We start from the raw sequence: 20666 nt of genomic DNA, 5'->3' as shown, positions 1-20666 counted from the left end.
CTTCATCCAGTCCCAAACATGCTCAATGGGGGACAGATCCGGAGATCTTGCTGGCCAGTGTAGTTGACTTACACATTCTAGAGCACGTTGGCTGGCACGGGATACATGCGGACGTGCATTGTCCTGTTGGAACAGCAAGTTCCCTTGCCGGTCTAGGAATGGTAGAACGATGGGTTCGATGACGGTTTGGATGTACCGTGCACTATTCAGTGTCCCCTCGACGATCACCAGAGGTGTACGGCCAGTGTAGGAGATCGCTCCCCACACCATAATGCCGGGTGTTGGCCCTGTGTGCCTCGGTCGTATGCAGTCCTGATTGTGGCGCTCACCTGCACGGAGCCAAACTAGCATAGGACCATCATTGGCACCAAAGCAGAAGCGACTCTCATCGCTGAAGACGACACGTCTCCATTCGTCCCTCCATTCACGCCTGTCGCGACACCACTGGAGGCAGGCTGCACGATGTTGGGACGTGAGCGGAAGACGGCCTAACGGTGTCCGGGACCGTAGCCTAGCTTCATGGAGACGGTTGCGAATGGTCCTCGCCGATACCCCAGGAGCAACAGTGTCCCTAATTTGGTGGGAAGTGGCGGTGCGGTCCCCTACGGCACTGCGTAGGATCCTACGGTCTTGGCGTGCATCCGTGCGTCGCTGCGGTCCGATCCCAGGTCGACGGCCACGTGCACCTTCCGCCGACCACTGGCGACAACATCGATGTACTGTGGAGACCTCACGCCCCACATGTTGAGCAATTCGGCGGTACGTCCACCCGGCCTCCCGCATGCCCATTATACGCCCTTGCTCAAAGTCCGTCAACTGCACATACGGTTCACGTCCACGCTGTCGCGGCATGCTACCAGTGTTAAAGACTGCGATGGAGCTCCGTATGCCACGGCAAACTGGCTGACACTGACGGCGGCGGTGCACAAATGCTGCGCAGCTAGCGCCATTCGACGGTCAACACCGCGGTTCCTGGTGTGTCCGCTGTGCCGTGTGTGTGATCATTGCTTGTACAGCCCTCTCGCAGTGTCCAGAGCAAGTATGGCGGGTCTGACACACCGGTGTCAATGTGTTCTTTTTTCCATTTCCAGGAGTGTAATTGCCGAATTTTTCCGTCTGAAGTCGGTTCATTGCTTATATCATGCCAAAGGATGTCTGAGCAATCCTTTTGAAGAGCGTCATGGTCAACATTTTTTAAGTTTCTGTAGGTTACCAGGTGAGATTTTTCTTTGATAGTATGCATTGAGTAATTTAAGAATATCACGTAATGAGCAGAGAGTCCCGGAGCGGATGTCTGATTGGCGCGGATTATTTTATCTGGTCGCTTTGTTGCTATTATATCTATGAGTGTGTGGCTGTGTGGCGTGTGATGAGTGGGGTCCAGTGGAGTTAAACTCATATCTTTGGAGTGGAACAGTCGCCTTAGTTTTTCGGTAGAGGGGGATTTTATCTGTAAGTCGATGTTTGTGTCGCCCATAATGATTATGTGTTCATACTGTGTCACGAGTGAGGACACGGCAGACTGAAAGGAGAACATGGCACCGACGTTTGGAGGTTTATAGATTACTCCAATTAGCAGCTTCTAATTTGATGTATTTATTTCGAAGAACAAGAACTCTGCTTCTCCTTCGCCTTTGCATCCGATGTGCATAGTACAGTAGGTGTCAGATCAGAGCGAACATAGGCACCCACACCAGCCCCGCGTCGTGTTTCACGATCTGCCCTTAGGAGAGAGTAACCAGCGATTCGGATAGCGTCAGAAGAAATGTTTGGTTTCAACCAAGTTTCAGAGACGAGGATAATGTGGAACAGCGATTGGCAGGACAGGTCACAGAACTCGTCGAAGTGAGCCGTTAGCGACTGCGCGTTCGCGTGGGCCACAAAGAGCCCGCCGTCGGAACCGGTCCGTCCCATTGTGGCCGCCTGTAGGACCGAGCGCGCTCCGTTTACCTGCTGGCCGGAAGAGGGACAAAAGCTGGATGTCGTGGGGGAAGACATATTTACAGGTGTGTCCAAGGTCGTGACTGACTCAAGCGTCTGTGGACTAAAGGTGAAAAACACGCTGGAAGTATCGGAGAAGGGAGCGAAAAGAAAGGTGGAAAGTGGCAGTAGTGGTTACGGAAAAGATAATAGTTGTAGTAGTGGTAGTGGCGAAGATGAAAATAACAGATATAGAAAGGCGGTTGTAGCGAGATTCCTGTTAATGGAGAATGTTAATTCCTATTTGACTGACAATATGAATATACATGAGCACCTATGATAGACAAATAAAGAAACAATATTTTTGTGAAACAATTGACTGATTATAAATAGAGTACTTATGGTACTTATAGAAATAACGGAGCAGTATTTAAGCTAAAAAATGAAAAGAAAGAATAAAAATTAACTTATATTAGACAGATTACAATATGAGATTTCGCTCAGTGTTTCAGTTCGAATATGTTCGTCACCGTTTTCCTCCCTCCTTCCGTCTTGACTACGATCCTGCCGTCCTGGGTCCATACATTTTGAAGGCTGAACTGTGTGATCGCAGCGTTCAAAACTTTTAGTCTTTCGCGCGTCAGATCTTCCCTCAGGGTAACCCCACTCTTGGCGAGTTTTCTTTTCTGAGCAAAGACATCAGCTATTTTCCGGTAAGACACAAATGTAATTAGTATGGGCCTGGGTTTCATGGTACCTGGTATCCTGCGCCCAACACGGTTGCTTCTGTCAATATCGGCCACGTCGATCTGCACGCCAAGTTTCTTAACCGGATACGGACCTTATCCCACGCTCTTATAACGCGTAAGTCTGAGGCAGACACCTACATGCACATGCGGAGAAGACGGTTCCCCAGAGCACACTGTCTTTTTCTGCGGACAATACGCGAACAGATAGACATACACTACACTTAGACTACATAGATACAGACATATATACGTACAAAGTAATAAGAGACTAACAACAATTGGCACAATTAAAATTATTGACAAAGTGTATTTCAAAAACAACACATGAAGAGTACGTGTGGACACATTCTCAAACATTCTCCAAGTATAGCCCTGCTTTTCGCATCTTAGGCAATTATTAGATGACAACTGAATGTCGTAACTTACAAATGTAAGTGTTGGAAACACACATCGCGTAATCTTTGCCACTCAGACTTATCTAAAACAGAATTGCTTCGTGTTTGAGGCTAAAGACCATCTGGTAGCCTATCTGTGGGTTCCCTTCTTAGTCCTGTAGCACATAAAATCTACACTGACTATTTCGAACCATTTCTTGCGGCCATTGATCCACCGAATTCCATCAAGTGAATGGTTTCCAGCAAAGAGATACACTCTAAATGTATACACTTAAAAAAACTTCGAGTATACACCAAATAGACAAATAAACTTGTACATCTCTCTAATATCGTGTAGACTCACGTGAGCACGCAAAAGTGCCGCGACACGACATGACATGGACTCAACTAATGTCTGAAGTAGTGCTGGAGGTATTTGACACCATGAATCCTGAAAGGGATGTCAATAAATCCGTAAGTGTAAGACAGGTGGAGATCTCTTCTGAGCAGCACGTTGCAAGGCTTCCCAAATATGCTCACTAATTCTCATCTCTGGAGAATTTGGTGGCGACAGGGAGTGTTTAAACTCATAAGAGTGTTCCTGGAGCCACTCTGTAGCAGCTCTGGACGTGTGTGGTTTCACACTGTCCTGCTGGAATTGCCCAAGTCCGACGGAATGTGCGATGGACGTGAATGGGTGTTGGTGATCAGACAGGATGCTTACGTACATGTCACGTGTCAGAGTCGTATCTAGACGGTTCAGGGGTCCCGTATCACAACAACTGTACACGCCCCACGCCATTGCATTGCCTCCACCAGCTTCAGAGGCTGTCTCCACACCCGTACGCATCCATCTGCTCGATCTATCAGGCATCAGGTTTTCTGTCATCAACAGTCCAATATCGGTGCTGGCGGGCCCAGGCGAAGATAAAGCTTTGTGTCGTGCAGTTATCAAGGGTATACGAGTGGGCCTCCAGCTTCGAAAGCCCATATCGGTGGTGCTTCGTTGAATGGTCGCACGCGGACAGTTACTGATACCCCAGCTTTGAAATCTGGAGCAACTTGCGGAAGGGTTGCACTTGTGTCACGTTGAAAGAGTATCTTCAGTCGTCGTTCTTGCAGAACCTTTTTCTGGCAATATCGGAGATTTGACATTTCACTGGATTCCCCATACTCACGAAATGGTCGTACGAGAAAATTCCCACTTCCTCGCTACCTCGGTGATGCTGTGTTCCATCGGTCCTGCACCGCTTGTAACACCACGTTGAAACTCACTTGAATCTAGATAACCGGTCATGGCAGCAGCAGTAACAGATCTAAAAACTGCGCCAGATACTTGCATATATACGTGTTGCCAACCGCAGCGCCGTATTCTGCCTGTTTACACATCTTTGTATTTGAATACGGATGCCTATACCAGTTTCTTTGGTGTTTCAGTGTACAAATGGCGATAAAAACGTCCCAGATTGAGGGTGTAGCTCTAGCGCATATGCAATGCAGCGTATTCCGAATTGGACACATAGCCCCAATATGAAGGCAAGGGATTTGTGTGGCATTCCTATCGTTCCGATGTGACTGCAGTAAATGGGGAAAAGCGAACTATAGCGAATTTCTTAACAAGAGCATGTGTACAGAAACAGCATGTAATCCAGACCACAACAGATACGTGATTCAGCTAACGCAATGTTATTAATTAAATGCAGAAGTGAACAAACGCTGGAGGTTGTTGTCCAGAGCAAGAAACTGGGGTAGGTATCCATACATGGAAAAGTCGTCCAGCAGCATTTATGATTTTTAATTTCTGCTTCTAGATTAGAGTTTCTACATTTTTCAGAGCCACATATATGTTCTTTCAATCTCAAACAAATCCTTTTACATTCTTCACATTTCTAAACAACATCACAAACTTCTTGTTGAATGTTTAATAGTTCTTGATTATAATAGTATCTGTTACATTTCCACTATGTAGCTTATTTCCTACAACTCTGTGTTTAAATTTATATTTAAATTTGGATTTAGTTTCATTAATCTCAAATAAATCGTATTTGACAGTTTGTTCCCTTTTTCTAGCTCAAATAGTTCACAACTGAATGCATAAATCTGATCTAGTCTCACCGTTTTCACTTGTCTCGGTGGTTGTTTTTCCAATAACATCATTATAAAAATAATTTATGTTAGTTACACATTTTTATCTTCTTTAGTCTTTCGGAATTGTTCTTGATGAAACTGATAATCTTGTGAAATAATGTAATTAATGAATTCCGATATCTTAAAATTAATTGTATCCTCTGATAGTAAGATTTTAAGCTCAAATTTTGAGTGCAGGTATTCTCATATTATAGAGAGTCCTTGTAGGAATAGGTAAATTAAGTAATATAATTAAATTAATTAATTTGTATTTTCTTAATTTGTTGTAATAGGTCATATTATTTTTTCTGTAATCATCAGAAAGTTGGGAAATCATGAATTGCTCAATTTTACTCTCGTATTTAATACAAAAATTTTATTATTGAATTTTAAAAGAGGACCAGCTATATTTCTTATTTCTTTTTATATTCTTCAGTATATTTCTTACAGCTATTTTGGAGCTCCTCTTCACACTATTCCTCTGAGAAAAAATATCGATTTCTATAAAGTCTCGACAATCAACTCATTTTCTTACGTTATCTTTCTCAGTCTGCTGGTCATCATTTTTCATGGACAAAAATATCTTAGAATGTCCGTCACTTGGTATCTGTTGTAAATAATTTGGATAATAATATATACAAATATTTTATATGCAGTCTAAAGGAATTTGTTTACTATTGTACACTCTTTTATCATACTCATTTATACGTTGTCTGCATATCACCCTATAACCATCTTTTGTGTATTTCTCTGAAGTAAGAGTATCAGCTGGCTTCTCAGTTGTAAAGTATGTATGCACCATAGATTGAACCTGTTCCAATTATAGACAAAAAACCTATTAAGAAGAATTAAAAACTAATTTTGCTGTGTACTATTGATACAGTCATTATCTCAGGGAACAAATGCTGATGTCTTATTGCAATCAACACCAAATATAGACAAATCAGCTTCACAAGCTCTAACTATCTTTTCTGTGAATGCAGTACTTTCATAGATTGTAATAACCTCGAAGAAGTACAACAACCCATTAATGTAAATAATTGTACAATTTATTCCAGTTGGCTCTCCTGGAAACTTTCAACTTGCAACAACTTGTCCTTTATATTTAAAATTACATTCATCTATCACCATAAGGAAAAGTTTCATAAGGAATAAATTTTTTCCTGAATATCTGCTTGGTAAACCTTTATTTTAAAATCTTGATGTAATGCGAGTTATAGGCATAGAATATCCTATTAATAATTAGTAATGTATACAAATATACCATGTATACTTATTGTCAACAAATAAATAGCTTTTGGATCTTGTCTTTCATATGTTTTGCCTATTTCTTTTGTGTATCTTGTGATAAAAAATTTTACGAAGTAGTTATTAGCTGCAATTTCATATCAGTAACTATCCACACTCACTTTTGATAAAATTATATATAAAATTCGTTATATAATCTGTTTTCTTTGACATGTAAGGTCTGCAGATTATTCTTGGTTGCCTAATGAGTATTTTCATTTAATTTACCTTTGATTTCTTACAGTAAGTCTTTGGATAATTCTTGATATGGCGACATGTTATTCCCATCTACTTCATTCTCAAATTCTCCTAAAAATTATTCATATAATATTTGGTTACTCAATATATAAGACAAATCTGATTTATACAGAAAATTTATTAACAAATTTTTAGTCAGTTCATGATGTGATATTTTATTCCATTTAATTCCATTTCAAAATTCTCTGATTAGAACTACAGACAAATTTTTCTTTATTTGATGTATTATCCCATTCAGTTTTATCATGAAATTATGTCAGAACATCTGCAAGTAATTTTTGTTTATTTGGTATAATACTCCAGTCTTATTTATCTTGGATTTCTCTAATAAGTTTCGATATAACATAGGAGTACAATATAATCTATCCTGAAATTCTTTCATAATATCTTGAGATAAATTTCATATCTGTGATAAAGTATACTAGTTATATTTATCTGAAATTTCTCTAACAAAATATTCAGACGGTTTTGGCATGGTATTCATAAAAATTTCCAATCAAATATATCTCAACTTCACATTAGGAGGGATGTCACATTTACTAATCTGATTTTACTTACTGACAAGGCTAGATTCGCAAACCATGGAAGTGTTAATTTGCATAACATGCATTACTGGGCAACTGAAAGTCCATGTTAGCTGCAGCAAGTTGCACATCTGAAACCATGGTAGGTGAATGTATGGTGTGTGACTCTATAGGACAGAATTGTAGACCCCTACTTCATCGAAGGAAATCTTAATGGTAGGAAGTACGCCACATTTCTGGTAGAAACATTAGGTTTGTTATTGGAAGGAATACCTTTAGGAACAAGGAATGGAATATGGTATCAACATGATGGGTGTATGGCACGTATTTCGCTGATGGCTAGAAATAAGTTGCAGAGACAATTCCCAAATCGCTGGATTCGAAGCAGAGGAGATATGTTGTGGCTGGCTCGATCGCCTGACTTGATGCCTATGGAGTTTTTTCTTGTAGGGATTCGTAACAGACATTGTTTATAAAGGCATTCCAACTACACCTGAAGATATGTGAGAGAGAATTATCAGAGCATGTGCTACTGTATGTTCCGATGTGATAAGGAATATCATAATAAGAAGATTGCAGCACTGAATCGATACCAATAGTCATCACCTTGAACATCTTCTGTAAATGGACGTTCATGCAAACTTTGTGGCAATCATTGGCCTTCAACGACCTTACTCTTAAACGTCACTGGATTCCTCTTGACAGCCGCTATCAGGAAATGCCATTTAAATAAACAAAGTTGACCCTCATATCTCGGTAGCGACCCCACCTAGCAACAAAAAACCAAAGTCATATTATGGCTCCCGCTGTCCCAACATTTCAGCTCCTATCACACTTTAGGAGTTATTCTTGGTGGCAATAGTTAGTGACTCATCCTCCACTATACATCTGCATAATTTGATGAATGAACACCATCAAATTTTTCATCTATATCATGACAAGTAATGGGTTTTTCTGTTAACAGAACTAATAGTAGATCTGTACCTCCATATTCCTTTCATTGATAATTCATCAAATTTTACTGGTCTTACTGGTCTATTGCCAGTGTCTTCACTATGGGTGACATACTTTCACATCCTTTGTCTTATCTTTATTTTTCTGACATCTCACTGTTTTATATTTTTTACAGAATCCTGAGCTTGAGCTAGCTTTTTCTATGTCTAACTCTTGACATATTTTGTAAGGGAACCTTATATTTCTGGTTCACTTTGAGTACAAACACACTGAGGACTACTGTAGTCTTTAATTTGTGGTATATTTCGAAATTCTTCTTGTTGATGATGAGCACAAGGAACAATTTGTCTTTTGCACTTTCTTCACTGAGCTTTGGTAGAATTTTAACTACATCTTCGTTTCACTCTTTTACTTACTCTGTAACTGTTGACATTACATTTTTTACATTCTTTGTATTCTCTTCTTTATTTTTTTTAACAAAACCCAAATCCTTTTTTCAGTTCATCATTTTTTTCTATTTCAATTTTTTAACAACCTCTGGCTCATAATTCTAAAACAGTAATGAAATGTGTTTTTGTGTATACATTTATAAAAATTCATCAGGTAATGCATACTGCTTTTACACTTATGAAAATAATAAGAACCACAAGTATCTGGCCCTCATATGGTTTCTTTACTATACCATTGACAACTAATATAATGTTGACCAACTTTTTCTAATTTTTCATACTTTATTATATAGTCAAGAAGTTCTTTAAATTCATTTATGTGTTCATATAAAATAACATTAAAATAACATCACCATGCTCTAATAGATATGCAGTTTATACTTTTAAAGCACTCATTTAATGAGGGAAATCTTTTTTGGATATGGGTTTCCTAGTCATATCTAGTGTATAAAATCCAAACAGATCAATCCTGAATTTATATATATATGGGTGTGGGTTTGTGGGTGTGTGTGTACAGATGAATGGTGAAAGTGATTTAAATTTATGTCAACTTGTTTAAGAAATATGTAACATATTTTTATTACCTCTCATTAATTGATTTCATATTTTTGTATTTATCTGGGCTAGATAAAAACTACCTGTTCTTTTATGTATTCCTCTAGTAAATTATTCTTTAACTACATCTTGATTTTTATAAATGAAATCTTGGAATACTATAGGCAGATTATCTAGGCATTAACCTATGGATATAGATTCATCATTGTTTTCAATAAACATAGTAATCTTATTTTTATCAAGTTTCCTACACATTTTTATAAATTCTTGAAATTGTTGTTAATCTATTAACATATAAGTGATTTATCTTATTCAAATTCATACATCCTCTAACTGGAATATAAATGTCATTCATTAGTTTCCTACAACCACTAGGAACTGTTATATTTCAACTAATAGAACTAGATAAAAGCTTACTGTGTTTATTTTTTGATCACTTCTATGGAATTCTTACTTTTGGTTCTCAGTCTGTTTTCAATTAGTTAAATAACATTTCATTATACTAAATGAATTGCCTATTTCAATTGATTGGAAACTAGTCTGTTCTTAAAGAAATTGTTTGTAGTCATGCAAGAAAGTTTTAATAATATTGCGCTAGTCAGTCTAAGTACTGTCTTCGTTAGGTGAAGTACTGATGCTAAGCGATGTTCACCACAAACCTCTGTCCATAATGATGTTGTACAAATGGAGATGATGTTTTAACTACTATGATGCATTTAGCACAATCGTTTTATTAATCTCTGTTGCAGGATGTAGTTTTAGGTATTTTACTTCTGATGAAGGTTTTTTAATATATACCGAAACTGTGGTCAATAATTTTAATAAATCTTTATCCTGCTACTGTTTTGGCTGTTATTATTTACCGTGAAGAATTTCAACATTTGCTGTTTCAGCGATGTTTAAAATCCTGAAGTGGAAACCAAATCTTTCTCATCAATGTGTTAGAAAACTTCTCTCGGTTTCTCTGCCCTGACGTTTCCAGATCATTACGCATTTCTGTATCTTGCTTAATTCGATCCTGTGTTCCATTTGACCAACATATCACATGGAATGAACCCACAAACACAATGTATGATATGCAATTTAGAGTGATTGTCCTCGTTGTTTTAGCAATATCCCACACAATATGCACATACTTTAAATGTAGTGGCCGCAATGGTGGAAATCAGCTGAAGAGACCCACGCCATAGGGTGGAGGGTACTACCACCATCTTTGTACTTCCAAAATCTGTCTCTGGAGAGCAAGTGCTTAGAATCAAATGCCCGTTCCTCCCTGTTGTATCTACTAGCTCCCACTAAAGATTCTCTGTTCTCTTCCTCCTACCTTGCATTTGCAGCAAGCTCACTATTGAATCTTGCCATTGCGTTGAACTTATTCATTTCTCCCATGTAGCTCCTCCTCAGTGGTACACAACCGTGTGCTTTTCTAGTGCTAGTTTCTTACCCAAGCACTTGTGTTACTTGTATTCCAAGTTTGTCAACACTTTGGTTTCTTCACTCTTGTACCTTTTTTTAAAACTGGAATACAGATTTAACTTCCTATTCTACGGTCAAAGCTGTGTTTTAGCTGTTTGATCCCTTTCCTCCCTTGCTCAATTCTCGTTCCATAGTTTCTTGATTAGGAGACTCCTACTATACTGCAAGTAAGTCCACTTTTGTGACGATCCTTTCTACAGTGTTATCTATCCGCTCTTCTGTCCTGCTTACACATTCCTCCTGCCCTTCCTGCATTTCACCAACGTTTTCAATGTCTCACTATGACTGGAAGTTGTTCTAATTATACATTAGTTTATTCCTGAGCTTTTTTGTCTTCATAGGCATAATTTTGACCACTTGCGTCTCTTTCCTAGCCTCTGCAGCTTCCCCCTTCACTTCTTTCGCTACTTTTCTGACCTTTCTCGGTTTGTAGTGGCTAGTAGCGATTTTCCCTAACTTTTTTTCCTAGTCGCTTTTGCTTCCTCTCAGGCTTCTCTCTTTATTTATTCCATTAGAGCCTCTATTGTACTCTTAGTTTTTGTTTCCTTTCTCGTCCTACTAGTCTTTTCCCTTACCTTTTCTGCTACTTTCCTAGTTTCTTTCGCTTCTCTGCGGGTCTTGTCATCTTTTGCCTTTACCTCCTCCTTTGCCCATTGTACCTGTTACTGGATATTCTTCCCTAATTCTTCTGATTCTTGTGCCATCTTCGCGAAGTCTTCTTTCCAAAACCTATTGTATCTCACCTCCATTTTCCTCAAAAATTCTAATATAGTAAAATATGTGCCTCCTAGCAGGCCTCTTCTGCTTGCAGTTGATGCCTGTAAACAACGTCTCTCGAGACGTATTCGCTCTATCATTATCCCCTACCTCGTAGTTTCTAATTTTCATTATATCGTCTACAAGTCGTGAAGCAACTGTAACACTTTCCTAGCTCTCACAGCCCATAGTACCCGCGAACTCCGTGTTTTATTTTACCCATTTCATATTTCGACGAATTGTGAGTTGCATGTTCCTTTGGAAAACTTATGTACTCCTTTTCCATTTCCTGACTTTGTTCGATGTTTGTCAATTGAGTAAATTTAGACTGATCCATCGCTAACACCGACTAGCTTCTTGTTCTCATTCAGACCAGCAAGTGCTCAAATATGTTTGTGAAAACCTAGCACAACAAAATTGTAAATTCTAAAAAAATGCCTAGCACGCATACGAGTATGTATCAAAGAAATCAAAACTTACAGCGTTGTTATCGAGGCCAATATGAAACGGTATGTGGAACAGTATCCCAAAAAACAAGATAATATCTCTAAGACAAAATACAAATATTAAATGTTTGTACCATTACCTTAATCTAAGATTGTTATATGACTGTTCTAATGTTTCACAACCACTTTGTAATGGGAAAAAATGTTCAATTGACTACAATCAAACTATTTATCCTCGATAGAATGTTTCAAGTCATTCTGACTATCTTTCGACCATGACTCCCTCAAGAAGTAGGTAACGATTTTTTAAAATTACCGCTACCAGTGACTGGTAGGTGTAATTGAAAAAATCCTTTACATATCTAGTGTTTCTAATCTAAATGCTCCACAAATGTCACAGAAATGTGCGAAATCATTGGCATGGTACGCTAAATCACGCCAAACTACTGCTCTAATAAAAAGTTAATTACTCTACCCTGTGAAACGTTGCATATTAAACTTTAACTAGTTATAGATAAGGATGACTACCTATGAAATGAAATTCAAAGGTAAAATAATTCCCTTAGTTTGTGAAAAATAATTTATTTCCATACATCAGCGAATTCTTCTGTAGAAACTCACTCCTTATATGACAAACATTAATAATGAAACGAAGGAACAAAAGTAAGTTTAGGGTAGGGAAGTATATGATGGCTAATTCAGCTTCCTAAATCATTGAAACTGAGTAACCAGACTCTGCTGCTCAACGGAAGTGATAGCTTATGATTCTCGAATGAGAAGTGCATTTATTGTGCAACTGTACCTGCCCCAGGGGCCCAGTCGAATCTAAAAGTGATTTTATGGGGGATTATTAATTTCATCGTGACATATTCTGCCAGTGCTGCATGTCAATCTCACCGTCACTGAAGAGTAATGTGGTGCCTGGCCATGGGACAACTTCTTAACCTCTAGCCTACTAGTGAAGTCCCCGCCCAAAGCGTCCTGATTGAAGTGTCCCAACTGCGAACAGAATCGGAAGTTAGGAAGGAGTGCGTATTCACTCGTTCCGTGCCAGGTTTATTGCACCTAGTGTACTAGTTGTCGACTAAAAACCTACACTTAATGCCTCTCCAATGAAACAACTAATCTCGGACCACTGTACTTCCAACACAGCGGAGAAAATGCTGCTGCCCCAAACGTGCGTCCAAAAAAATTTACGCCACTAAGTTGCAGACAAGTGCTAAGCCTCATTAATTGGAGCGTTTGCCATGCTGTTCTCTAGCATAGGAACACTAAGGGAAGTAAAAGATGTTGGTCTAGAGCACTAAACTGGCGGCTAAACATAGTAGTCATTACTTTGAGACAATGGATGTGTCTAAAAGTACTTCGGCACAGTGACTGGCACTGGGCTCAGTGGTCCGGCGCTCTCCCCAGCTCCTAAGCTCGGCGGGGGTGTAGGATGGTCCCTGCAGTGGAATGCCCTGTCTACTTTCTGGCGTATGCAGCACGCCGAAGTCATCTTTAGCTGTACCCAGTAACCTGCAGTGTCTAACTACATATGAAGAAATGAAAGAAGAGGAAATAAATCGCCTAAGTTACTACTGTAATTATCTTTTAAATAGAAATAAACATAATTTAATGCAATTTCCCTTATTTTGGTTTGACGCAATTGCATTCTTAATAATTTACATATCAAACTCACTCTAATTTGCATATCAAAAACCTTTTGAACTATCTCTTGTATTATTATATAATTCTCTGGATACATTAAATGGTATATTTTTATACTCTATGGTCATGTCTGATGCTGAAGTTTTATTGCATGAGCAGTGAAAATGCAATAAGCGATTAACTTTCATTTCCCTTCTTCATTTTGTTGGAGGTGTCAGCAAGAAATAGTTTTGTGAAGCTTCCAAATTATGTTCAATATGTGCTGGAAGTTTGTAAGTGCTCTCATTCTCAAATACTAGATAAAAATGCGTTGCATAATTTGCTTGCTATGAGGTACACTGCCTGAGTAAATACACGAAGATTCTAAAAGGAATGCTTTACTTATTGTGTAGAACCTATACATTATATTTCTTAATGAGTAGATTATGACAACATTTTAAATAGACTATTATTAAAAATTAAATATTTGTTACCTCAAAAAACCGTTAGGTGGGCAACCTCCAACTAGGATCCTCCCCTGGTTAGCCATTTCACATTCACTTCATTGTTCTCAATAATGACAGTGCACTGTTGTGGAAGAGAACAATGGAAATACATTTCAATTCGCACGCAGGAGCTCTTGACAACAGGAACGTCTTCAACAAGAGCATTTGTCAGCACAGAGACCTACAGCGAATTCAGCAAAGGCAACGTAAATTGTGCGCTGACAACGACGGAAGACGAAAATGAAGTAACTTAGAACAGCCGGGATGCAACCGACACCCAGAGTAAAAGGCAGCATATTGTAGCGAAAGAAGCCTCATTTATGTAGAACGGCCTACTATTAAAGAACCATTGCAAAGTTCAAAAGACAAGTCGTGGCTGAGCCCTAAGAATAACTGTGCAATGGAGCAGCATTCAGTGTAAAAGAAAGTGAAACAACAGCAAATACGACACAGCACTTAGTTCGAAGTCACACTGAAAGCGTCATTATATTACCTGAATATCTGATAATCTTTGTCGGAGAGCGTGTTAGAAAAGACGATTTACACACTCTACAGGTGCATAAAAAATCGGAGCAAACAAAAATGACAATGCGGAGGAAAATATCATACATATTGTAAATGTCAGTACTCTGTCTGCAGAAGGGATGGGGCAACGTATTCGAATAAGGGAGAGAGCAGTGCTAGTCATTCAGCCTATTGTGTTGCCCGTCCATACAGCGTTCAGTATGTTACCAGCGTCTCTGAAATAAATTTTCACTCACAATCGTTTAACACAATCTGAGAGAACTAGATTCGCGAAACCTGGTAGTCAAGGCAAGGCAGGATTCGGTTGCGATTGGGGACGGGGCCGTAATTAGTTACTGTCGGTTGCCTTTTACAGTTACACACAATTCATTTTAAACCAGTAATTCCAGACTCAACAATAAATAAAAATAATACACGTTATTAATGAAGCAATAATCAACTGTGTAAATAATAGTGTTTTCAGTGAGTTACAATTAAGCAAATCACCATTAAACACAGATACAGCAGATAATGTTTTAAATTGAAGCCACTGTGATCTTGTCAGAAGACCTTACACGACAGGAATGGCAATAAATTAAAAATTGTCTAAGCCTCGCTTCAACTTACAAATTACAGGTATTGAAATATTAAAGGCAAGTCACCACAAACACAGCAGAAGGCATCGGAGGCGAGGAATGGCAGAAAATAAGGTTTTAAGGCTTACTACTAAGATTCAAATACGAAATTAGAATTTTAAATCAAATGACCACAATCACGGCTGAAGACGATACACGCATAGAACGGCAATAATATAAATAAAATTTAGAATCCTGCTGTAAAACAGCAAATACAGTAGCAAAGGTTAATTTTTAAAAAACAAGTCACTGTCCTTTTAGAATACACATGTCTTACAAGAACCAATGGACCACAGACGATGCTCCCAGAATCGACCTTTGAGAAGGCCCGTCAACAAACACTATCGCGAGCAATGAGACAGGAAGCTCAGAGTTGCATTGGGATCACAAGATGGTAACTCAGACTAGTGGCAGTCTAACGAATGGCCAATGATAATATTTCTGACGCTATCCGACGTCCGATAAACCAAATGCAACTATGGAACAATACGCCCAAGCCGGACCCGGTGGTCTGCACTACATCCCCAGAATACTGTACTTAGAGTGCCCGGAACGAGAGTAGAAGAATTACCAACCAACCCCCAAGTCAGGTAACTAGAGCGTTAGCGGCTACCAGGCGAGAAAAATTAGCGCTGTTTGAACTTAGCAAATTGTAACAAATTGAACGCAGTAAATAGTAATCAGATTCGCCTTTCCCAAGCACTCCACTCGCTGTACTTCGCCTCGGCGACGCTATGAGCAGCAACACGAAACCAAGTTACTGGATAATCGCGAGATCACAATGGTGAGGTATCTCCACTTGGATTGAAATGCCCTACAACACGTCAGTCAACGATTTTCGCACGCTCCTTAATGGAAAGCGACCTAGTAGAAAGTTGATCGTTTCCAAAACAACATGCTGCTGTTCACGGTACGTTGTCTGACGTGAAAGTGTTTGCCTATAGTTATTACAACAACCCCGTTCAATAGTAGTCTGGTGCCACATCTTGGGAATGGGGTCTATACTTACCATTGCAAGCAGTAGTGTCTAAATTGTTTTCCAACAGGCTCAGAGAGGGCAGCCCGTATACTGTCGAAACGATTTTTATTTATCTGATATGTTTAATATTTTAACATACTTTATCTGACAATAGGTGTTGAACACGCTAAGTTCCATATACTTTTATTTTGCATTCATGTCATTGTTCTTTTAATTACGAAATTTTAGTTCTTATTTGACTTTTAACCCAGTGGTTAGCGATGACATCATTCTCTCAAAAGTGGACGGAACCTCCAATATGTAAGTAAGACGTGCACTGCTCTATCTAGGAGTGATTTCACACCAGAAGGAGGCTGCTGCTCATCAGCATTTTGGTAATTCATCGTTTTATAACTTGGTAGTTTTATATAATTTTCTTTAATGTATGTGGCCCACTGATCAGACTTTGTATTTGACTTGTAGGGCTGAAGATCACCACAGGCGTGGTCGAAACCAGTTTCCAGGATAAATAAATTTATGAACAATACTGATTTTAATAGTAACCTCTAGTAATAACTTTGATCACGGTCTGCTCCCTCGATATATTCAAAAGCAATGGAAGGCACTGATGTGAAAGCTTGCGGGATCCGGTTTACGACGACTCTTGCACCCTTGTGACCACAGTCCTTCCGTCCGGCAGTCCATGCGTACCGCCAGCGGTCCCGACGTTTTATGTCACTGTGGACCAGGCTCTTCTTTAGTCCTCAACGAGCTGGCCCAATCACACGACCCGGAAAAACAACGACGTCACCCCAAAGATGGGGCAACAGTTACTACATATCAGCGGACATGCAACGCTTGCGAAACTGAGTGGGCGCCAGTCAACACGAGAAGAAGAAAAACAACAGCAACCATGCCAACTAAACGATACCGTCTGGCCTCCAACAGACGGCAGAAACCTACAAACAGCACCAACGCGAGCCGCTGCACGGCTCAACCTCCCCCTCTCAAAAATCGGCTTGCTGCCTAACCAAACTTAATTTGATTAAGTTGGACCTGGTATTGGTTATCGTGACAGTCGTCCTTAACCAGAAGATTAACTGGGCCTAAAATCCGCATAATTGTACACGGAAACAGAAAACGGGGAGTAAATTTATCAAGGTAGCCAACACACACCTCCCTCCCGGGAAAATTATGGACATACATCTGATCTCCCGGCTTACCCCTGAAGGCTTGTCGATTACGGTTATAACGACCAGCATGTCTGTTGTGGGCCAAGAGGATATTGCGCCTTGCAGGATTCCAGTTTTCTTTGACGACCTGCGGGGTGATCTCAGGAATTAGATCTTGAATCCCCTGTTAGTTGGAAAGGGGGGAATTAACAGGGTAAGAAAACATCAAGAAAACCGGAGTAGCCTTGAAAGCCTCATGGCTGGAGGTATTGAAGGCAAATCTAAGCCAAGGCAGACTAGAACCCCACTTAATTGGAGACTTCTGATGGATAATCAGTGCGGATGTAAGGTTACGATTGACACTTTCCGCAAAGGACCCTTGTGGATAATACGGAGTGGTAGTTACATGCTTAACACCGCTTTGAAAACAGAAGGCCTTGAAGGAAGCTGAAAGAAACACAGGAGCATTATCACTAACGATTTGCTTAGGAGGTCTAAAGCACTACATACATTTTGAAATGCGCAATGGTGGTGGCAGCAGTCACATTACGACTTGGAAGAAGCCGGGTAAACCTCGAAAACGCGTCAATAATAACTAATACATAACAATGGCCTTTTTTGGTGCGAGGTAAGGTCCCCACATAGTCGACACAGAGTTTGCCCGTGGGGCAAGATTCACTATCAGAACTAAGGAACCCCTGTTGAAGAGCGTTTTTAGGTTTGGTCAAACGACACAACTGACACCGAGAAACCATTTCTCTAACGTCACGGTCAATAGATGGCCAAGTAAGATGCTCCTTAATCTTCTGCAAGGTCTTACAGGATCCATAATACTCGCCAGTCAACGAGTTGTGCAAATAATAGAAAACGGGGCATTCTTGTGTGCCTGGTAGGCAGATATTAATCTCCTTGGTACGTCCCAACCTTTTACACAAAATGCCTTTCCTGATAATGTATTCATCCAAACGCTCCCCGTCCGAAAGACGTTTATTAACGGGTCTCCGAGTGGGGTGCTGAGCCTGATGGTCGGCAACGTCACTAAACAAAAGGAATCCCACCTAACACGACACAACTAACATTCTTTTCCGAAGCTTCTTGGGCGCCCTCGCTAGATGGTTGTTCAGTAAACATACGGCTGAGGATGTCCGCGAGCACATTCTCAATGCCTCTAATGTGCTTAACCTCGAACTGAAATGCAGAAATACATATTGCCCACCTCGCGATTCGGCCAGTTTTACGCGGCCTGGCTAGCAACCAGCTTAAGGCTTGATTCTCAGTCTCCAGCTGAAATACTCTATGTTCGAGATAAAACCAACCAATACGTCTAATGCCACAGATTCGTTAACAGAATATTTAAACTCGGCTCTGGGTACCGACGAGATGCATATGATAATGGCTGCATTTAACCCTTGAACTCCTGGAGCAGGACTGCAGAAATTCCCGCATTAAATGCGTCGGTTTGGACAATAAATTTCTTGTTAAAATCAGGCACTCCGAAGCGGAGGACTGGCTACAGTCGCATCGATGTGCTCAAACGCGGCCTCTTCGAGCAGCTCCCCACTCAAAACGCACCACTTTTCGGCGCAGTTCATTTAAAGGAGCCACCAGCTAAATTAGGGACAAAACGCCTAAAATGATTCGCAATCCCTATGAACTTGGCAAATCCTCTCTTATCAACGGGCAGCGGAAGGGCTCTCAAGGCCTTAGTCCACTCCCGATCAATCTCGCCTGATACTAGGTGACCTAAGAAGGATAGTTTCTGCCTGGCTAATGTCAAGTTATTGGGTTGAACTGTAAAACTGACGCCCTACAACCTAGCAAAATCTTGCTGGATATGTTGCAAATGCTCTTGAAACGAACGACTATAAATTACCAAATCCAATTAGTTATTTGATTTTTAAACAGATGTGCAAAACTGAACGTACTCATACATTTCTATCTTTACGTATTCTGATCATTACTAAACTGACACACAATATTTTTAGCGCAACGCAATCTGACGTTCAATAATCTCTACAAAAGAATGGCCCTGACTTACAATAACCTATACTTTTCATGAATTACTTACCTCACAAAAATCTTCATTACCCCAACTACTGCAATACAGCATGTGCCAATACTGCCAGCTAAATAGAAGATTCTATCCACTGAAGACACTAACTACTGATAGGAATAGTTGGTAAATGAAAGATTTTGATAGAGAACAAAAGTCATTATATATACATCAGTTCATAACATCCAGTCTTACAAATTTAATCTCTCTAATGGACACACGTCCAGATCATCCGCTCTCAAAACTCCGCCATCTCACTCCCCACATCCACCACTGCTCGCGGCTCACCTCCAACTGCACAACGCTACGCGCTGTTCATATCCAACTGCGGAACACTACAATAGCGAATATTCCAACAATGCCAACCAGCCACAGACTGTACACAGCACAACCTGCGATTTTCATACAGAGCGCTACGTGACGTTACCAACATAAAAACCTGAACAGCCTACTTACATAGTCCCCACGCTTCCCACAAAAAATTTTACAAATTGTTTTGGGCAGTGGCCAATACAGATTTGAAGAAACTTTTCATAATTACAATAACAAAGGAATCAAATGCACACACGTATTGATACAATGTTGGCCATAAGCAAAACTTTTCTCACATTCCATAAAGACGGTCCTGATCATTCATCATAGTAAAATTGCAGTGTTTTTTTTCTCAAAGTCTGAGCAGTAAAAGAAAATGCACACGGAAGTAGTGGATTTCCATGCAGTCTTGACGAAGTAGTGTTGTCCTTCCAACAGAAAGACAATGCTGACTCTTTACATGCAGACAGAGCAAACCCACAGCAGAGTCAGTCGATGTTCTGAAAGACATTGGTAGGTAGGTCATCACAGAGCAGACCTCTGTAGTCCTGTTACAGATTACGGTATTGGTGGGTGTACCATGATAGATTAAGGGTCGACCTGCGACAGCAATCGCAGAACTTGCGTAAGGGAAGCTAGACGCCGCCGCGAGCGCTAAGAGTGCACTGCGATAGCAGGCGGTCGAGTTGCGCACGGGCCGCGAGGTGCCGCCACGAGCGCCACCGTATGTAAGTGCCGACTGAGGTCGGCCAGCTCTCATTCTGTTGGCATCTCAGTTTTGCCTATTCTCTTATTTGCTTTAGTTGCTTAGCTCTTATTAGTTTACGGCTCTTGTTATTGTGTTCTCTTTCAGCCATTCTGATTGTTTTAATTTACTCCCAAATGAGAAGTGCTCATTTTGCCATCTCACTGTTGCATATTTCTCATTTTGCTAATAATATACTCCTTATCTTTTTACAGTTGATTTGATTAACATAGTCTCATGTACTGTTTGTTCATTTCAGCCTGTTCATATTTTGGTG

Source organism: Schistocerca gregaria, chromosome 3 (assembly GCF_023897955.1).
Source record: "Schistocerca gregaria isolate iqSchGreg1 chromosome 3, iqSchGreg1.2, whole genome shotgun sequence".
Lineage (NCBI taxonomy): Eukaryota > Metazoa > Arthropoda > Insecta > Orthoptera > Acrididae > Schistocerca > Schistocerca gregaria.
Note: the sequence above shows the minus strand (reverse complement) of the source record.